We start from the raw sequence: 14,573 nt of genomic DNA on the forward strand, positions 1-14,573 counted from the left end.
TTTCGGGACTGCTTCTCCACCCCTAACCCCTACTTCCAGCTTCCTCCCTCTCGCTGTTCTCAGCCTCCACTGGGGACCTAATTCCTCCCCGCCCCCCCACGCCTTCCTCTTCGCCCGGCGCTGGCCTTAACTCACCTTTGCCCCTACCCCCAATCACCCCCTCCGCCACCGCTCCTTTCTACGCTCTAGCCTTCTCTCCCCGCCCCTCGCCTAAGGAAGGCTCCACGTGGAAACTTTCCCCAACCGCCCCGACCCTCTCCAGGCCACTCCAGCCCGGACTCCACGCAGAGCCCCAACCCCCTCACCTTCCCCAAAGGCCCGGAGGGGAGGGGAGAGGAAGGCGGAAGGGGGTGGTCAGTTCTCCCGTCCCGGGGGAGGGGGAGAAAGCCACCCCTCCTTAGGCTTCTAAACTGACTCAAACCTAACCACACCCCCTCCTCCCCAGGGGAGCCGGTGGAGGGGGCCGGTCAGCCTGAGATCGAGCAACAGACACCCATGTTCGCACATATATCTGTACACCTACGTTTACCCTAACCAGACCCGGGGCTCTTACTGGGAAGGTGGGGAACAGCAGAGAAAAAGCTTGTCCTTAGACTTAGACTTGCTTCCAGAGAGAAACTGATCCCCTCTTTACCTTCCCTAAAATGAGACTTAAGTCCCGAATGGTGAGGTGCCCCGAGACAGTTTGGGGATTCATACAATTTGAACTCTCCACTTGCGGGGGGCGGGGGGGGAGATTGCGATGGAGGGAGGGAACCACTCGTCGCTGTGACCTTGGGGATGTCACTGCAAGCATATTTCTGAATCTCGTCTCTAAGACAACTTTAGGGTCTACTCTAAAAATGTTGAGGCGCCCTCCCCACCCCCCATAGTTTTTATGGGTTATATAGTTTTATGTTTGCTGCATTCTAAAAGAAAACGTTTTAGTATTGTTATGAAAAACTTTGACTTCGCTGACCCTTTGAAAGGCTCTCGGACCCCCCCCCTCCCGGGGTTCCTAAACCACACGTTGGGAACCCCAGGACCTGATGATCTCCACTGGCCTTCCCACCCCTAGCCCAGATTGACTGTTAAGTTTCTCCTTTCCAGGGAGGATTTGGGGCGCTTACTTTAGCCACAGGACCAGCAGAGCAGTGCCTAAGACTGGTCGGCATACAGGCTTGTCTAGAAAGCAGCAATCAAGAAGGAGCTCCTGGCACCCAGGTCCTTTGTTAGACCTTCCCCCACCCCACACCCCACCCCCCGCGGCTGCTCCTCCTCCTCCCCTCTTTCCCCTCTCCCTTTACTACCCCCATCCCCCAAGTCTTTAAGCTCAATTTGATCTGCCCGCTGAGGTCTCTGCAGGAATCCCCAAATCCGGGCACTTGAACCCTCTCCCAGAGCTTCTTTCCCCAGTTTCTCATTAGAGGAGCGGTACGGGAGCTCAGAGCCTCAGTCCATCAATCCCGCAGGCAGGGGAGGATGAAGGAAGGGGGAGGGGATAGGTGGGGAGGAATTGACCCATTCGCTTTAGGATCCCTCTAGGTCCTAAAGGTAGCAAGATTTCCCCAAATCCTTTTTAGTCTTTCTCCAAAGTCTATAAAGTAGAGAAGAGCCTTTGATGATTCCATCAAATGACTAAGCTAACCTCTCTCCCCTAAAGAAGATGCCCAGACCTCTTACGTCAAGGTCCTATTGGTTACTGAAGTTTACCTGGCACATAAGGAACTTAAAAGGGAAGAGGAATTACTCAACAAGTCTTTATTAAAAGGCACCTGTGGGGCATCTAGGTGGCTAATGGACAGAGATCCAGACCTAGAGACAAGAGGACCTGGGTTCAAATGTGATCTCAGGTACTTCCCAGCTGTGTGACCCTGGGCAAGTCATTTAGCCCCAATGGCCAGTCCTTACCTTTCTTCTGCCTTGGTACCAATGAACAGTATTGATTCTAAGACAGAAGGTAAAGGTTAAAAAAAAATGTGCCTATCCCTTGCTAAGTGCAATGGGCAAACAAAGGGCATGATCTCGATCTTGTGGGAGTTTACAATATTGTTGATGAGATAAGATTAACCCTCCACCATATCTTTTATATAATAATATATAATCCCCCTTTCCATTTTTGCCATCCATACTGCCATCACTCTAATAGAGGACCTTATTTACTTCTTGTCTAGACCAAGGCCCTCTAATCTGATAGTCTCTCTTTGCTTTTAGCTTTTCCTCTTTCCAATCCATCCTTCACACATTTGCTAAAGAAAACTTCCAAATGCACAAATCTGATTGTGTATTACTAACCTAATTTTTTAAAATGGGGTTTTCAAGGTCCTCTGTAGTTTATTGTTAAAATGCAAACTCCTTGGTCTAAAATCCATAATCTTGCCCCAGTCTATATTTGCAGCCTTTTGAAGTCCTCCCAGATTTCATTCACCTTCCTGGATTTCATTCACTTTCCCTGATTTCATTCTATCCTTTCCCATACTATGTCTCTCCCTTCCCCCCCTAACCTCCCCCTATTATGCCTTAAATGGTATCCCTGGTGAATCCTTCTCCCTTCCTTCAAGGATAGGTCAGGTGCCACAGTCTCCATAAATTCTTTCCTGATTCCTCCAGATATAAGTGTCTCTCTCTCTCTCTCTCTCTCTCTCTCTCTCTCTCTCTATATATATATATATGTATATATATGTATATGTATATACATATATGTATGTTATATATATTAAATATGTATTATATAAATATATAAACGCACATTCTCATACCAAACACTGTTTGGCCTTCTTTTCACTTATATAGTCAGCTGCATATTTGTCTTATTCCTACCCTAACTTCACTAAATTGTAAACTCCAAGACAGATAGAAGTTTCTTTTGTTTCATCTTTATACTATATTTTAGTTCTAGTGATTAATAAATGTTGAACTGAATTGAATTAACACTAGAACAGGAATTTAAGGATACTTCAGAGGAGCAAATGTTTGTATCAATTGACAAGGACTTGAGGGGAAAGGAAGGATAAAAAACAATGGCATGATAGAAAAAAAAGGGGGAGTCAGAAAGTTTTCTTAGTCCTGTGTTCATGTCTATGTTAGCTTCATGACCAGAAGCAAATCACTTCTCTCTTTATGTTAGTTTCCCCACTTGTAAAATAAGATTGGACTAGAAACTAGAGGATGTTTAGAATCCCTTCCACTTCTAAAAGTGGTCTGCTTATGGTGTCAAAGAAAGGGTCTTAGAGAGGGTTCTAAGCCTACTTCTACCTCAGAGATAATATTTATTACATGTTTAACACAGTGCTTGGCACATAATAGATATTTAATAAATATTTTATTTTTTCCTTCCCTTCCTTTCTCATTCTTTTCCTCCTTTTCTTCCCTCAATTTACTCATCTATAAAACGAGTTTAACAAATATGTATAATAAGGCAATATATATATATATAGCCATCCTCAGTGACTATATAAATTGTGTGTGTGTATATAACTACTGAAATTCTTGGGAGGCAATATTTCTTAATTTTAGAATTATTTATTAACTGATCACCCAAGAAAATCTAAAGTAGCCAGTGAACTCCTACCATAAATCAAATGGGCAACAAGATCAACTGAGGCAGAAAAGCAAGCACAACCAAAGAGAGAGAGAGTAAAAGAAAAAGACTGAACTCTGATGCCCATCTTATATATCCCTTATGACCTCATCATCCAGTTCCCTCCCCTTCCAAGACATCCTGATTGGCAAATAGCCATGAAGGAAGTGGACTTAGAGACCCACAGCTTCTCCTTCATTACTTTGCCAGAGGAAGAGATGGGTCTTAGAGGAAGTCAACATATCCCCTTCCTCCTTTACAGGTCGCTGGGTCCTGGAAGCCCCAAATGGTGTCTGTAGCCTGCTGACTTCATTACCTAGGAGACAGGAGATATCTGTTTACAGATAAATAAGGAGTGGGTCTCCACCCCATCTGTAATAAAAGTCAGCTCAAAGAGATGTCTTGAGGCTTGGGAGTAAATTATTTGGAAGCTAGCTGACCCTCAAACCCCAAAGTTCAAGAAAGGCTTCACATAAAAATGATTACAATCCAATCGTAATTTTACACACACCTGTATGCACACACACATATGTGTATATATACACATACATATAAACCTCGGCACCTAAAGACATCATTTCTCTTTAATGAATAGTATGTTTCCTCATCAGTGCTCAGGAATTATGAATGGAATTGCCGTTGGTTTGATCATAGTTCTCACTGCTTTCAAAGTTAGAGTGTGAGTAGAGAGAACAGGACGGACAGAAGAGATACAGACACGTAGGCAGCTAAGTGATGCAGTAGATAGAGGCAGCGTGGTAGGGTGCAGGGGTGTCAAACTCAAATAGAAATGGGGTCACTAAACCATTCCTTAAGGAGCCCTACAGACAGCATATTGACTTGGAAAACCACATATTAACACTACCTGGGTTCAATTGTATTTTTTACTTAGAAATGGAGTCAGGAAGGCATCAGAGCAAATGTGGCCTCAGATACTAGCTGTGTGAGCCTGGACAAGTTGCTTAACCATGTTGGTCTCAGTTTCTTCATCTGTAAAATGAGCTAGAGAATGAAATAGCAAAACCACTCCAGTATCTCTTCCAAGAAAACCCCAAATGGGGCCATGAAGAGTCACACATGACTGAAAAAAGGACTCAAAAAAGTATGAGATACCTTGCCAAATGTCATGCTTAAATCAAGGTACACTACCTCTTTGAGGTATATATGGATATATATTCATAGTTCTGTCTATGAATCTATGTATCTGTATCTACAACTGATACATGCAAAGAAGTTTTCTCTGACCTCTCAATTTAGTAACACTGTCAGCAAAAGGAAATGACATTAGTGAGCAGTTAGGTAGCTCAGTGGTTTGAGAGTCTAGAGACTGGAGGTCCTGGGTTCAAATTTGGTCTCAAACACTTCCCAGATGTGTGACCGTGGGCAAAGTCACTTAACCCCCATTGCCTATCCCTTACCACTCATCTGCCTTGGAACCAATACATAGTATTGATTCTAAGACAGATGATAAGGGTTAAAAAAAAAAAAGGTGGGAAATGCCTTAGTCCGGCATGATTCTATTAATTAAATCTTTCCTCATTCTTTTTTTTACAAAACTCTTACCTTCTGTCTTAGAATGGATACCAAGTATTCCCAAAGCAGAATATTAATCAGAGTTAGGCAATTGTAGAGTTGAGGGGGGTGTTAAGTGACTTGCCCAGAGTCACATTGCCTAGGAAGTATCTGAGGTCAAATCTGAATCCAGGACCTCCCATCTTCAGGCATGGCTCTCTATCCACAGAGTCACCTAGCTGCCCCTCTCCTCACTCCCAAAATGTTTACAAACAAGCCCTTTAATAGTACCTTCAAGAAATTTTCTAGAAATTAAAAGTTAACCTGGAGTTTAAGGACACAACCTCTTACTATTTGAGAACATTCCTCAGTTGGAACATCTATCCATCTCCTCTCCTTTGGAATACCCATAAGGCTTTTCTCTCACCTGAAAGCCACTAAGGATGTATACTGTCTTACGACTTATTTTCTCCTTAGTTTTCTTGCCAGTTTCCATTCCAGTGAAACTCATGTGCAATCCTAATAGCCAAATTAAATGGTCATTTCAAGTCTTTTTCCTTTCTGATCTCTCTGCAGCATTTGCTACTACTCATAATGGAGTGTGCTGGTGTGGGGGAAAGAGTCTGGTGTTTAAACTGGAGGCCTGAGTTCAAGTTATTGTAATGTTATAACTAACTGTGTAATAATGAGAAAGTTGGCTGAGTCTCTATTATCATCATCTGAGGAATGGGAATAATAATATTTGCACTATTAGAGTTGTTGCCTTTGTGTTTTATAAACCTTAATGTACCATATAAATTGATGCTGACCTCCTTCTGTATATTCTCTCTCTCCCTCAAACTCTCTTTCCTGATTTAAGAGGCTTCATTGCCCTTAGTTTGCTGACTTCCACATGGTACTTCCATTGTCTTATTCCTTCAGGGACCTGGCCCTGCCCACAGCCTCTCATCCCAGGAATAGGTCAACTTGTGGTTTGTCTAGATCTGGGAAATGTTACAAGATGGGAAGGGATGGGCTTTCAGAGAACAAAAGAAATAGAAATGAATTCCCACAATAGCTGGCAAACATTCCAGACAGTGTTCTATGTAGAGAACAGGGTGTGAGCACCCCCAGAAAGCTGACTTGGAGGACTCTCTCATGCCAACTCAGCCAAGGAGGGTTTCAAGTATAAGTCCCTTAGGTAGAGGGGCAGGATGACCCATGGCAGTGATTGGTCACTTTTGTGCTTTTGTCTCAGGGTCTGCAAGGTTTCTCTACTCTCTCTCCTAGGCTTTCTCTTCTCCTGACCCTTGATGCCTGAATAGGGAACAAAATCTTTTATTCTACAACCAGAAAAAGGGATTAAAATTCATTTGTACCTGAGAAAGAGAAGACCTCAACTTAAATTCAGACCAAAGTATAAATAATACCAGTGACAGTAGAACCTCTCTGTGCCACCTCCCATGCTCCACTTTTACTTGGTCTGAATGAGGGTAAACTACTTTTCTTCCTTGCCTACAGACAGCTTCCTTCAGTATATTTCACCAAATTTCAGAGATTAAAATGGTTCTTTTACCCTCTTTCTTTTTTTTCTTTCTTCTAATCCCCATCTTCCTTTTGGACCTTCTGTGTCACCTGGAGCTATCTCAAGAAAGCTTTGGAACTCAGGAGAGAGAGAGAGAGAGAGAGAGACAGAGACAGAGACAAAGACAGAGACAGAGAGACAGAGAGAGACAGAGAGAGACAGAGACAGAGAGACAGAGAGACAGAGAGAGACAGAGAGAGACAGAGAGAGACAGAGACAGAGAGAGACAGAGAGAGAGACACAGAGACACAGAGAGAGACACAGAGACACAGAGACAGAGAGAGACACAGAGACAGAGAGACAGAGACAGACAGAGACAGAGAGAGAGAGAGGGAAAGAAAGAGAGAGAGACACACAGAGATAGAGACAGAGACAGAGACAGAGTCAGAGACACACAGACAGACAGACAGACAGACAGAGACAGAGAGACACAGACACAGAGAGCAGAGAACCAGAGACAGAGTCAGAGACAGAGAGAGGCTTGAAACTGCTTCAAGTACAGACACTCCTGAATCATCTGAGATTGCTCAAATCCTGAAACTTCAAGACTTTGAACTTGCTTGTCTTGTAAGTTATTTGTGTGTATATTGCATCCTCTTCCTGGGAAACAAGGTCCTCGAGGGAAGGAATTGTTTTTGTTTGGGGATTCATATCTCGAGCTATCTGAACCCAATAGGCATTCAATTATAGATTCATGCATCCTGGATTGAATCTACAAATAATACTCTAATGGTTCCATTTCAGACAACAGCAGGGAAATTTTACATCATTCATTTCTGAATATTTTATATTGAGCACTCCCTTATAACAATGATTAAAAAGGAAGGTGTTTTTAAATTTTCAAAAAGGCAGTTCAGTAAAAATCGACAAATCATCTGCATTTGACAATGTGTCTAATATTCCATGCCCATAATCTCATGCCTATGTTATCAAGGAAGAGAGTTTCATTTTGCTCAACTATTCTCTAGATCAAATCTTGGTTATGTTCCATAATATTCAATTTAATTTTATTTACCTTTTCGGTTACATTGTTATAGTGATTGTGTGGAACACTTCCCATGGATCTGCTTTCTTCACTCTGTATCCGTTCATATAAGTCTGCTCATGTTTCTCTGAATTTGAGGAGGGTTTTCAAGGTGCTGTTAGACACAGCCCAAAGCCTTATAACAATGTATGCTAGTATTGTATGCCCTTCCTTCATTGAACTCTAGAAAAGTGAACAGTCTTCACTGTGGGAAGAACAGGGAAGGATGGAGAAAGAGAAAGGATTAAGCATCCTCTGCTCATAGGCACTTAACAATGTTTGTTAAATTGGGTAGAACCCTTTTCCAAGCCAACCAGGGATCTATGAGTTAAGCCTTGAAGCTCAGGATTCTAGTCTAATGCCTTCATTTTACAGAAAAAAGACATGGGGACCCAGGTACCCAGTTTTTCTTACTTTTGCTCCCATGTTCTTACCCTTACCACCTTGCTTCTTAACTTACATTGTCGAGAGAAGAACTCTGAACTTAAAGGCAGAGATTTAGATTTAGATTTGAGTCCTGGTTTCACCATTTACAGGGTGTGAAATGTTGCATGGATGCCAAACTGATTTGTCATTGCATATATCAGTGAGTGTAAAGAAACACTAAATTAGGTGCACACTCATCAGTGCATGCAGCCATTCTTTATTCATCAACAATCATAATTATCTATTGAATAATATAAACATCAAGCCCTCCAGGAAGAAACAGCCAACTAGCTTCCTAAAGGTCCTGGTATGCCAGTCTGATACCACTGTCCAGCTAGGGCTGTGGATCACTCTCTGAGGTGGCATTCCCGTGATCACATTGCTTTTGAAAGAACATGAGATGCTCTAATCTCTGAGTGATGGCTGGGATTTCTGGTGGGTTTTTGTTTCTGGCCAAGGAATTATTTACCAGATTTGGGAAATATATATGTTGGAGGCAGCAAGGTAGTGGATTGAGAGTCAGGCCAAGAGAGGGGAGGTCCTGGGTTCAAATCTGATCTCAGACACTTCCTAGCAGTGTGACCCTGGGCAAGTCACTTAACCTCCAATGCCTAGCTCTTACTTCTCTTGTGTCTTTGAATGAATACATAGTATTGATTCTAAGATGGCAAGTAAGAGTTAAAAAAAGAAACATACATGTTATTAGTGGTTATTTGTCAGATTTTTAGAATACACATATCATTTCCAGGCTATTCACAAATATTATTACCAAAAAAAACCCTCACATAACAACTAATTAATCACAACATGGAGGCTTAAGACAAAATGTAGCTAGGTTAACATACTTATTTCCATTTTAGGATGTCTGACTTTGGGCAAGCTATTCCCACTTAGGACCTTAGTTTCCTGATCTATAAAATGAAAGGGAGTAAGTGATCACTGAGGTTTCTTTTGGTTCTGATAACAGGTAAACTCCTTGTGTATAAGGGTCTGTCCCAACTCAAAAAAAAATGAAAAGAAGAAAAAAGCAAAACGAACAACTGACAATACCAAATTTTTTATAAAAGAAAAAGAGGGACAATTAAGTTGCTTACTGGATATAGAGCTAGACCTAGAGACAGGAGGTCCTGGGTTCAAACCTGGCCTCCGATACTTCCTATTTGTGTGACCTTGGTAAGCCACTTAACTCCTATTGCTTAGCCCTTACTTCTCTTCTGCCTTGAAACTAATATATAATATTGATTCCAAGACAGAAGGTAAGTTTTTTTATTTTATTTTATTTTTTTTAAATAATATTTTATTTGTCATTTCCAAGCATTATTCATTAAAGACAAAGATCATTTTCTTTTTCTCGCTCCCACGCCCCATAGCCGATGCATGATTCCACTGGGTGTCACATGTGTTCTTGATTCGAACCCATTTCCATGTTGTTAATATTTGCATTAGAGTTTCGTTTAGAGTCTCTCCTCTGTCATGTCCCCTCAACCGCTGTAGTCAGGCAATTGCTTTTCCTCAGTGTTTCTACTCACACAGTTTGTCCTCTGGTTATGAATAGTGTTTTTTCTCCTAGATCCCTGCAGATTGTTCAGGGACATTGCATTGCCACTAATGGAGAAGTCCATTACGTTCGATTACACCACAGTGTATTAGTCTCTGTGTACAATGTTCTCCTGGTTCTGCTCCTGTCGCTCTGCATCACTTCCTGGAGGTTGTTCCAGTCTCCATGGAACTCCTCCACTTTATTATTCCTTTTAGCACAATAGTATTCCATCACCAACAGATACCACAATTTGTTCAGCCATTCCCCAATTGATGGGCATCCCCTCGTTTTCCAATTTTTGGCCATCACAAAGAGCGCAGCTATGAATATTTTTGTACAAGTCTTTTTGTCCATTATCTCTTTGGGGTACAAACCCAGCAGAGCTATGGCTGGATCAAAGGGTAGATATTCTTTTGTCGCCCTTTGGGCATAGTTCCAAATTGCCCTCCAGAATGGTTGGATCAATTCACAACTCCACCAGCAATGCATTAATGTCCCGACTTTGTCACATCCCCTCCAGCATTCGTTACTTTCCATAGCTGTCATGTTAGCCAATCTGCTAGGTGTGAGGTGATACCTCAGAGTTGCGTTGATTTGTATCTCTCTGATTATAAGAGATTTAGAACACGTTTTCATGTGCTTATTAATAGTTTTGATTTCTTTATCTGAGAACTGCCTGTTCATGTCTCTTGCCCATTTATCAATTGGAGAATGGCTTGATTTTTTGTACAATTGATTTAGCTCTTTATAAATTTGAGTAATTAAACCTTTGTCAGAGGTTTCTATGAAGATTTTTTCCCAATTTGTTGTTTCCAGAAGCTAAGTTTTTAAAAAAGGGATTAGGTAAAAAGGGATTGGAGTTAATTGGAAGTCAATGCCTCACATCTTAGATGAGACCCCAACATGCCTTAGGATTCCCCCATGAAACCTTTGGGTTCACACAAAACAAGTTCAATCCTGAAGGCTAACCCCAAGAGGGTCATTTTTCTCTTCTTGGCTTGTCCCTACCTGGAGTTATTCCAAGAAAATTTCTTAATTTACTCATGGAATAGCTCATATCTAAGTTTCCTCAAATATGTGTATAAGGGTCTCTAGTTCTTTTACAGGAACCCAAAGGGGCAAATGTAAATTAGCTATGGGCTGTCTTTATTTTTCCCACAGAAAAAATGGAAAGGACTAGCAGCATTCATAAAAGAATACAAAAACAGGGTAATGAAAGGGCATCGCCAGCTCCCCCCAGAATAGAATGAAAGTTGGGATTGCTTTCAGGGCAACCCTGTCACATCCCTCTGAGTTTCCTTTTCCCACAGCATCCAAACCAGTCCCCCCCAGACTCCTATTGCCATCCACTGGTTTAGACTCTCTCTCAGAAGTAAACAATGCTTTAGAGGCTGCTGAACAAATAATCCTCTTCCTCTCAAAACTGTACATTGGAAGAATGCATTGGCTTTGCTCTTCAAATGGGTTACTGCTCAGGAACTATGTTGATAACATTCTTCTTTCTCCAAGAGGCAGGCTGCATGAAGAAAGCCTCTGCTCTCTCTGCAAGATCCACTTTCCAAATTCTCAGACCTTGGATTCTCTATAAGGTAAACCCCTAAATGGAAACTCCATCTCAGACTAAGCATGCATTCACTTGTCCATTTCTGATATAACATGCTTCCAAGATCTCTCAGTGCCTAGGCTGTGCTTCTCTCTCTCTCTCTCTCTCTCTCTCTCTCTCTCTCTCTCTCTCTCTCTCTCTCTCTCTCTCTCTCTCTCTCTCTCTTCTCCCTCTCCCTCTTTCTCTGTCTCTCTTTGTCTCTGTCTCTGTCTCTCTGTTTCTGTCTCTGTCTCTTCAAACCTTCCTTTCTCTCAAACCCTTAGTATCAGTTTTAAGATGGAAGGAAGACAAAGTCTAGGCAACTGGGGCTAAGTGACTTGCCCTGAATCACACAGTGAAAAAGTATCTGAGGTCAAATTTGAACCCAGGTCCTCCCAACTCCAGTCCTGGTGTTCTATCCACTGTGCTACCTGGCTGCCCCTGCTGCTACCATCTCTTTAACAAGGAAAGTCCATTTTTAGGATCTCTCCTCCAAAGTTGAGTATGAAGATATGTAAGCTGTGTGCTTCTACAGGAACTCTGTCAGTGCCTTGACTGCTGCCATCACTTAGGCTGGCAAAATTAACTCTCAGAAACAAGGAAATCTAGTCTCCAGACCTCAGACACTGGGAGCTGGCATATAGAGAGCTCTTGTGTGTTTCTGACCCACCGTAGCTATTTCAGGCTCTGAAGAGAGTTTTCTTTCTCCCAGAATCTAGATTGATGTGCTGAATTCTTGACTGTTTTGTGAAGGCCACAAAAGGAAACCAAAGAAATCTCTGTTTGGTTTTGGAGACCATGGACCGGGGACAGTTTTCCAACAAGAATTTGTTCTTCTGAGTCCCAAGCAGCTCACTGTCAAGAGTTCTCTGCGTTGCTAAAGGAGAGCACCAAGAACATGGTGATGCTTGAACTCCCAAACTGAGTAAGGATTGCCTTGACCAACTTCCCCTGCTCCTGTCATATGTATTGGCTAAGAAAAAAAAAAAACAAAATCTTTGCTCTTCTATCAATTATTCCAATCCATTTTTAATCATTTCTACAGCTTAAGTTATTAAAGAGCCCAAAGTAAAACCCCCAAAGTTTAAAAATTCTAGGGAAATATGTGCTACATGATAATATATGTACAACTCATGTCTTATTACCTGCTTTCTGGGAGAGGGCGGGGGAAAAGGATTGGGGGAAATTACTAATGTGAAGATTTGTTTCTCTTGGATAAGCATATTTATTATAACAGTATACATTCAAAACAACTCATCTGTATTATATTATTGTTAAGTTACATGCTATGTTATGTGAAACATATTTTTAATGGTAACCAAAACAATTATATGATGCTGTTAGATTTAAAATGGTTGAAGGCCTTAAACTGTAACAGTTAAAAGAGTGATGTTGTAAACTGTAGTGAGTTAAAATGGTGGAAAATATAAATTGTGATAGATATAAGAGAGGGTGAGTAAATTTGACTGCAGAAAATATGTTTCACTACAGTGTCTTGGTTTTTAAATCAAATATAAGGTGGTCGCCAGGGAAATATTCCCAATTATTCAAATACCCAAGTCAACTGGGTTTTATAGAGATTTTAATTAATACAAATGTGGAATTAAAGAAAAGAGAGAAAGAGAGAAAAAGGAAATAAGTATGAAGGGCCTTAAGCCAACATGGCCTAGACCTGAGTCTTAAGAGAGAGAGATCAGTCAGTCAGACTTTTAATACTCACCACAAGGTATGTCTAAGCAAGGATTCTAGTGACACCAGGCCAGCTCCATCTCAGCTGATTTCACCAGAGAGAGTTCCAGCCAGAGTCCTCCTTAAAGAGCCTTCCTGCCAGAGACTGTTCCAAAGGGCCTCTCTCCAGAGCCTCCAGAGGGACAGAGTCCCCTCAGAGGAGCTCCAGCAAGACCTCCTTAGAGATTGTCCTCCAAGAGCTTCCCTTCTCCAGAGCCTCTCTCAAGAGATTCTTCCCAAGCGATCCTCATCCAAGATCCTCCAAAAGGATTTTTTTCTCAAGAGATTCTGCTTTTTCTTATATAGGGGTTTTTCTCCTATGTCACCTCCCCTAAGTCCTTACATCTACCAATCACTGTAGATGGTTTCCAAAGGACTGCCCATCTGAATTCCTGCTAAGTCGACTAATCTCCTCAGTAAGTCTGAACCAGTGAAAACACAGCTGAGTCAACTAATCTCATTAAGAGAAAACTTGCCTGACCCTTTTAGGTACCTAGCATCTCATTGTATCAATTCTAAAAAACAGGCATGGCTCAAAGAACTCCTTGCCTTATTATAAGCATGGGTCCAAGTACTTTCATTGCTTAGCAAGGAGTTTTCTCCCCTAAAGCAGTCTTAAGTACGGGTGGAGTAGAGGTCCTCCCATTTCTGATCCTGGCGAGTTCTCACATCAAAATGGGGAATGTTTCCCAGTAGGGAATTTGTTCCAATGGAGGATTCCTCAATGTGGAAATTTTTAACATTCACAAGTCTGAGAAATTTCAAGATTTACAATGCCTTCCTAAGAAAGGTGATGGTGTAGTTGGAAACATACCAGGCATGGGGGTCAGGACACCCATATTCTAGTCCTGCCTCTGCTGCTCATTGGCTGTGTGACTTTGAACAGAACTTCTGTTCTCTGAGCCTCAGTATCCTTGTTTGCAAAATTAGGGACTAGATGGTCTTTAAGGTCCTTTCCAACTAACATTTCTAAGGTTCCATGAAGACTCTATGCTATTATTTTTTTTTATACCCTTACCTTCCATCTTAAAATAAATTGGTTCCAAGGCAGAAGAACAGTAAAGGCTAGGCAATGGAGGTTAAGTGACTTGCCTAGGATCACATAGTCAGGTAGTGTCTGAGGCCAGATTTGAACCCAGGACCTTCTTTCTCTGGACCTGGCTCTTACTCCACTGAGCAACCCAGCTGCCCCCTATTATTATTAATATTTAATCTCTTACCTTCCATCTTAGAATCAATACTGTATATTGGTTCCAAGGCAGAAGAGCAGTAAGAGCTACACAATAGGGATTAAGTGATTTGACCAGGGTCATGCAGCTAGGAAGAATCTGAGGCTAGATTTGAACCCAGGATTACCTTGTCTCTCAGTCTGCCTCTCAATCCACCAAGCCACCCAGCTGCCCTGGCTCCATATTATTTTTAAGGGTAAGAATAGGAACAGGAGTGGACCTATGATTTCACTGGCATTGGGAACTCCCCAGTGAGCAAATTCACCAATTTTACCAATGCAGGTCAGCATCCTCTCTGCAACTTAGACTCTATAATAGATTCTCTAGAACATTGAGAAGTTACATGACAGGCCACAAGTCACATAGTCACTGTGTCACAGGTGGAACTGGAATTCCAACCATACTGGGT

The 14,573-nt window shown here is 41.9% G+C and overlaps 1 protein-coding gene and 1 long non-coding RNA gene across 5 annotated transcripts in view; one reads left to right on the plus strand and one right to left on the minus strand.

The window, feature by feature from the left end:
- The window catches only part of WDR86 (WD repeat domain 86), a 65,430-nt gene extending 64,215 nt beyond the window's left edge, over positions 1-1,215 (minus strand). Inside the window, exon 1 of one of the 3 annotated variants that reach the window (XM_016426249.2) lies at positions 1,110-1,215. The gene's annotated coding sequence lies outside the window, so the exon portion shown is untranslated. Of the gene's footprint in view, positions 1-135; positions 158-553; positions 574-1,109 lie in introns of those variants that run through there. The other 2 variants (XM_016426250.2, XM_016426252.2) reach the window with 2 other exon arrangements.
- LOC103106462 (uncharacterized) lies at positions 146-13,703 on the plus strand. 2 transcript variants are annotated; one of them, XR_473198.3, is made up of 4 exons: positions 146-560; positions 1,090-1,203; positions 11,135-11,214; positions 11,920-13,703. It is a non-coding gene; the product is annotated as an uncharacterized LOC103106462 (long non-coding RNA). The 2 variants fall into 2 exon arrangements; XR_008912352.1 differs by having other exon boundaries at positions 148-560; positions 11,141-11,214.
- The last annotated feature ends 870 nt before the right edge of the window (positions 13,704-14,573 follow it).

Source organism: Monodelphis domestica, chromosome 5 (genome assembly GCF_027887165.1).
Source record: "Monodelphis domestica isolate mMonDom1 chromosome 5, mMonDom1.pri, whole genome shotgun sequence".
In the NCBI taxonomy this organism is placed as follows: Eukaryota; Metazoa; Chordata; class Mammalia; order Didelphimorphia; family Didelphidae; genus Monodelphis; species Monodelphis domestica.